Below are 7,445 nucleotides of genomic sequence, written 5' to 3'. Positions count from 1 at the left end.
TTTTGTGTATGTGTGTGTGTGTGTGTGTCTGTGTGTCTGTGTGTATGGAGTTTTTATGGAGTTGCAATCATGTACTATGTGGTAATGTAATAAATACAACATTATATCTGATATTTAAAACTTTTGACCAGAATAAAAGGACACTAAGAACACTTCCTGAGGAAACTATGTGGAAAATAGTGCATGGCTGGATATGAAGTCACAAATGGAGTACCCCCAGGATTGTGTGAATAATGGGATGCCCTCTCCCTTCTTTCTTGTTATCCACCCTAGGATAAAGAGAAGTCCAATATAATTATTCTAGTCCCTGAAACATAATTTTGCAAAACTTGGTGGGTCAAAACAGAAAGTACAAGCTGGGGGTGGTTGTTTATGCCTGTAATCCCAGCACTTTGGGAGACCAAGGGAAAAGTATTGATTGAAGCTAGGAGTTCCAGACCAGCCTGAGCAACATAGTGAGACCTCTACCAAAAAAAAAAAAAAAAAATTAACAAATTAGCGGGATGTGGTGGTGCACACCTGTAGTCCTAGCTACTTAGGAGGCTGAGGCAGGAGGACCACTTGAACCCAGGAGTTCAAGATTGCCGTGAGCTCTGATTGCACCACTGCACCCCAGCCTGAGTGACAGGGCAAGACCCTTTCTCTAAGAAAATTTAAAAAAAAAAGTTTTTCAATTAAAAATCTGTTTTAGGAAGATTAAGCTCAGATCCCACTCCCAATAGAATCTTGGAAGCCAACTCATTCTCAGAGTCCCTGTGACATCCATTTTGGCAAATAGAACCTATCATTATCATAATCCCACTCCACTCACTTTATGAAAGAACCATGCAAATCATAGCATTATAGAAGTGAAAGAAACTTTACAGAGAAAAGAAGCTAATATTTATTGATGCCTACTCTGGTCGGCCACCATCCTAGATAATTTACAAATAAGCACAGTCTTTGGAGTTAATCCAACCTGGATTTATGTCTTGAATCTGCCATTTAATAGCGCTATGAATTTAAGCCAGTTATTCAACCTCTTTGAGTTTCAGTTTACTTACCTGCAAAATGGAGTTATAATAACTGTCTCACAGTGTTGTTTATATCACACAAATTATGAGCAGTAAAGGAAGATAAGAACTTTAAACTACAATACACTTAGTATTTTTTTTTTGCTACCAATTACTTTTATATTGTATAGACATATCAAGGTCAATGTAAATAATCAGATGTCATTATTTTTATTCAAAATCTCTCCCTCCAAAATTACCTCATATATCATTACAAATATCTTCATTACTAGGCTGAAACCCATATTTGCAGATACACTTCTCACTTGTCTTCAGAGAGATGTCTACTTTCCATCCATATTTAAAAGAAATTGAAAATTTAGACCTAGCGTATTGCATAGAGAAAATCAAAGACTTTTCTTTAAAAAAGGGCCTTCATGTTACAGAGTCCGGATTTCTTTTAGGTAGAAAATAAATATTGCACTTAACGAAAAAGCAAAGCAAAAAACTCCAATTTTACTTAGTAGATGCCCCCTAACAAAAGAGCGATCACCAAAGGAAAACGTACGGCAAAAAAGAGGTCTGGACATGGTGGGCACCTAGTCGATAATCTTGCTCTTTACTTTTAATTTTACATCAGCATAATCCATGTTACATTGCAGGGTCCCAGCAGCTACTTTGTACAGTGTGGCCTTGCCCATCGTGCCCTGTCTGTAGCACTGGGAACGAGCATCTCACCCATACTGGGCCAGTCAGAAGCCTTCTCTGTGAATTTAAAGTGAAGACCAACAAACAGTTCATCTTGGAACATTACACTTACCAGATGTTGGACATAATGTTTTCCAAAATCTAAGTAAGAGAAGCAAGTGAAACTGTCCTGCAAAAAGAGAAAAATGGAAGCAAACAGTCAGAAAGGAGCAGAGAGGAGAAAAGGCAAGACCGGAAAGTACTCCAGTCTCTCATTCCAGTTCATTCCTGAAGGCTGGCTACAATTTCTGCCTTTGGGTGCAGCACGGAAGCTCTATGTATCATTGTAATAAGCTTTCCTTAAAAATATTTTTTCTATAGATAACTGTATTAGTCAGAGACCTAACAGAAAACAAAGGTCATTCAAATCGTCTAATACTCCTGTGGGAGAAGTATACATCCCCACTTGTTTGACTTTGGGTTTGACTGTGTTACATGCTTTGGCCACTTGAATGTGAGTAAACTTGACATTTTCCCTATCCAGGTAGAAGCTTTACATGCAATTTTAGGGTTGGGTTTAGCTCTGTCTTATGTTTTTGCCTATACCAAGAGAACATCATATTCTTTCAACCTGGGATCCAGAATGAGAAGATACTTGAACCTTGGCCACAGCCAAATCCATAGCTCTGATGTTTCATGAGAAAAATACTAATGCCTATTGTTTTAAACTACCAAAACATTGGAGTTGTTTGTTGTCACAATAACAGCTGACAAATACAGTGAAGGACCTATAGATTAGCAACAGCTGAAGGCCCTTGCCATTGTTAGGCCAAAGATAAGAGAAGAAAACGTATTCTGAGAGCCAGCAAGAACAAGAATGTGAAGAAAAGGCTGTCTATCCTGGTGGGAGCTATGATCAAGAAGTGTAGTTACTGCTCAAATGAGAGCAAAGAAGGAAGCATCCAGATCTCTCTTCTCACTCTCAAATTTGACAAGGCTTCCCACTGCCAAGCCCAACCAGAAGTCAACCAACATGATGACCCAAGAGACTGAGTCCAAGGGCTCAGCATCCCAGAGCATAGAGCAAGAGAGTGGCCAGACACCAACCACTTGCCAATAGCAGAGAATGGATGGAAACTAGGAGAAGAAGGGAAAATGCAGAATAACCCAAAAAAGCAGTTCAAATTGGCTTATGTTATATGTAGCCAATCAAGAGTCCTAATGCCAAACATAAATTTGATTTACATGAAGAATTACAGAAACATAACAATTTCAGAAAAATTTCTCAAAATGAGCACAGAGATCATATGTTACTAGTAAGCTAAAAGTTTCTTTACTTAAATGAATCCCTTCCAATAAAACAGGAATCACATTTTACTAAAGAGATTCCATGTTACCTAGCATCATTTCATGAATTTTGTGTGTTACAGTAAGTACTTCATCTGGATAATGACACTGATAGTAGATTTGCATCTCTTTTTAGCATCAATTTGGATTGTTGTACTTCTACTTTCCCAGCTATATAATGTAGAAAAATACTTTGCACTATAGTTCTCAAAGATTTTAGGTAACGTAAAACAGAGAGTGTTATTTTGCAAAAGACAATCCTGAGTTGTTGGATTCTACAAGTGATTTATTCTGCTACGTCATGGGAAAACAAATGCGCTTTCCAACTGACTGAGACTCTTTTCATTTGTCAACTATTGATCCCCTCCCACAACCTCTCTTCTTAGCTCCATGATTCTTCTGGAGGTTAAACCAGTAAAGCCCAGTCCCATTTATTTCTTCCTACTTCATGCTGTGGTATCACCATCGATAATATCAGAGCAGCCAGCCACTCATCTTCAGTTAGTAGCAAAGTGGCAGACTAGAAGAAAGGTTTTAGAGGTTGCCTAAGCATTTCCTTTCAGGACCCAATAATATAAATTAAGGCTTGAGAGCAACTATGGAATACATATTTTTAAAAAATATTTCCTTTAAATTGTATGTGCAGCTATACCTGCAGTGCCCCTTTGATAGCCATTTTAAGCAAAAAGCGAGAGGAAAAGTCATAATAGGCATCAGCATATGGTGTGTTAAATAGAAGGCTGGCAGGTTACAAGAGGGAGAATGAAGGGAATGGGCCAAACTGAAAGTCAAGGAAAAAATCTGCATCACTCCCAAATACCATGCTCTTCATAATTTATTTCCTGGGTCTACTCTTGATATTCCCCTTACTTTTAGCTCCTCACATCCTTCTGAAAAACATTTTGTTACCTGAAGAATTGTATTGCTTTTAACTCATGAATAACTACTTCATACTTCTGAGCTGTTTTGCAAAGAAAAAGTCATCTCTTCCTTAAGCCTTTCCAATTAAATTGACACTATTATGAACGCTGCAAGCGCCAATCCTCCATAAACATTTGGAGTACCCAACACCACCCTATACTGTAAAACTAAGAGGTCAAAAAAAAAAAAAAAGCGTATGTGTCTGTCTAAATAATTGTTGCTGATTCCTTTAGGTGGATCAGTAATTTTGTCATTTGAAGGATATCGTCATTTAAATTGTACTGACTTCTCTTTAGACTGGAAGCTACACAATTAAAAAAAAAAAAAAAAAGGTTTCCTCTCAACTTCTTTTCCAGCCTGTGAAATATTAGTAGGTTGTCTGCCCTCAGTGGTGCTTTACTAATATTATTAAAGATAACAGTAGATCGGTCTACAACTGCTTATTTACTTACACTCCATCTGTCCAAGAAAGCATTTAAAGTGGCTTGTAAAAATAGATTTGCAGCCTACATGGATGCTCACTAAGAATGAGTGGCATAATCGATTAGCAGAGTCTGCATGGGTATGGGAAGGGGAGTCAGTGCATATGCCATTCCAGTTTAGTATATATAAAAAATAAAACCAGGCCAGGCGCGGTGGCTTACGCTTGTAATCCTAGCACTATGGGAGGCCGAGGCAGGCGGATCATGAGGTCAGGAGATCGAGACCATCCTGGCCAATGCAGTGAAACCCCGTCTCTACTAAAAAAAATACAAAAAGTTAGCTACTCGGGAGGCTGAGGCAGGAGAATGGCGTGAACCCAGGAGGCGGAGCTTGTAGTGAGCCCAGATCGCGCCACTGCACTCCAGCCTGGGCGACAGAGAGAGACTGTCTCAGAATAAATAAATAAATAAATAAATAAATAAATAAAACCAAATTTTTAAGGAAAATGTAAGTGAATAATCACATAAATGACTAAGTATAAATGACTAATCATGTAAATTTATTAAAGATCTTTCCAAATTCAACACTAAAGTGGGAACCATAAAACAAAAGACTGATACATTTGATAAATAAATATTTTAAAATAATCATGTAAAAGTAAAAATGAATAATGATATAAATTTATAAAAGGGCTTTCTGGCCTAGCCTGGTAGTTCATGCCTGTAATCCCGGCACTTTGAGAGGCCGAGGCAGGCAGATCATGAGGTCAGGAGTTCGAGACCAGCCTGGCCAATATGGTGAAACCCCTTCTCTACTAAAAATACAAAATTAGCCTGGCGCGTTGGTGCGCACCTGTAGTCCCAGCTACTCACGAGGCTAAGGCAGGAGAATCGCTTGAGCCCGGAGGCAGAGGTTGCAGTGAGTTGAGATAATGCCACTGCACTCCAGACTGGGTGACAGAGCAAGACTCCGTCTCAAAAAAAAAAAAAAGGGGGTCTTTCCAAATACATCACTAAAGCAGGAGCCATTAAACAAAAGACCAATAAATTTGACAACTAAATTTTTAAAATATCAGAACAGGCCACAAAAAAAGGTAAAAAGAAAAGAAAAACTGGAAAGTGGCAACACTCATTAAATAAAGTGTTAATACCCTTTAAGTCTATAATACCCCTTCTAGTCAATAATCAAATATATTCTCCACAATAAGATAGACAGAGAACATTATATTAGCTGCACCCAATAGAAAACTCAACTTAGGATGATTTAACCTAACGAAGTTTTCATTTTTTGCAGGTAATATAAGTCTGGGGGTAAGCTGTCTGGAGTTGTTATGGAAGCATCATGTACCAGCCTTAGCAGGTGGCTTTTATCCCCTTCTCACTCGATGGTGACAACCTGCAGCAAAAATGCAGTCTTATATCAGGCAGAAGGAAAAGACACAGGGCAAAAGCAAAATGAAACAAGCTGGCATATCCACCCTCATTTTAAAGGGCTTTCCGCGAAGTTCTTCTTGGCAACTTCCAGTTCTCATTAGCCAGAACTGTGCCATATGGCCAACCCTAGCTGCAAGGTAGGCTGAGAAATTCAGTTGTTGTCATTTAATTTGACAGATGACAGCCCTGAATAAAATTGAAGTATTTTCACTAAAAAAGAAGGGGGGGATAGATATTGGGGAAGCAAGTTACAGTTGAACCACAAGCATGAGCCTGTCATTCAAAGGAAGAAGAAAGGAAAGAAGGAATGGATGGGGGGAGGAAGGGGAGGAGGGAGAAATTATAGGATGGAAGGAGTAAGAAGGGAGAGAGCTCAAGAGGGAGGGTGGAAGGAAGGGTGAGGAAGATAAATGGTTAGTAAATATGTGAAAAGCTTTTGCCCTCACTATTGTCAAATTAATGCAAATGAAAGTTTGTTTTTCACCTAACAAACTGAAAATTTTTAAAATATTGACCAAGTTGAAAGGTATGGAAGAAAGCAAACTTTCTCATAGTCTGCTTTCTCAAAGAGAATTTGGCAATATTTTCAAAAGCCATACAGGCTTTGCTTATTCTTTGACCCAGCTGCTGCACTGCTAAGAAGCCAGTCATAGACAAGCATAAAGATTAAGTGATGAGGATATTCTTTGGAGGATCAGTATTAACACAAACATATTAGAAACAACTGAAGTTTTCAGATAGAATTGTTAAAAATATTGAGGCACTTCTATGCAACAGAATTTTGCACAGTCATATAAATTGATGATGTGAAAGAAAATTCTGTTGAGACAAGTCTATCAAAGGCAGGTGAGTAACATTTAACAGAGGTTATTTTTAATTCACACCAACACATAGAATAGTGTGCACCAGGGTCCTCAACATTTTATTGCACAAAGCATAGTTGGAATAGTTTGGACTTGAAAATCATTCTAAGGCAGAAGAAACCAGATAGCTACCCTTCCCCAAACAAACTCTTTACAAAGCACCCATCAATTGCCCAGCTTTCAGCAAGGCTATTTTCTGATGTATTCTACAAAACAAACTATTTCCAAAATGTATGCCAAAGGAAGTAAATAAAGTTATTTGGCAATAAAGCATGATTATTTATTGAGGACATTTACCAAAAATAACAACTGTAGTTAAGAAATAAACGGCAGCCTTTCTTTTTGGCAAAAATCAGGAAGGCGTTTTTTGTTCAGGTCTTTTCTAACTCAGTATAATAAAACCCTATCAACTGCATATAAAAAATGATTATCTTTCTGTTCACAGTAGTGAGGGATGGAGGGAGATCAGGCAATTAACTCACTCACAAATAATATAATTATGTAAGAAACAGTCAAGGGGAACGTTTCAAAACACATCTTGGTATTACCCAGTTGGAAATTCTTAACTGTTTTATCCCCAAATCTTCTCAAACTGACTCTCATACCGATTATGTTTGAGTATCAGCATAGGGGGTTCCATGCTGAGTGTTAACACCTTAGTTCAAGGACATGTCAATGAAACCAAAAATAATTATAACTGAATATTATTTTTACTTGACTTTCTTATAAGATGGTAATGAATATAACATGGCAGAATAGCTGTGTCTGAAGACCACGTG

The sequence above is a fragment of the Gorilla gorilla genome, chromosome 11 (assembly GCF_029281585.2).
Source record: "Gorilla gorilla gorilla isolate KB3781 chromosome 11, NHGRI_mGorGor1-v2.1_pri, whole genome shotgun sequence".
Classification (NCBI taxonomy): Eukaryota; Metazoa; Chordata; class Mammalia; order Primates; family Hominidae; genus Gorilla; species Gorilla gorilla.
Note: the sequence above shows the minus strand (reverse complement) of the source record.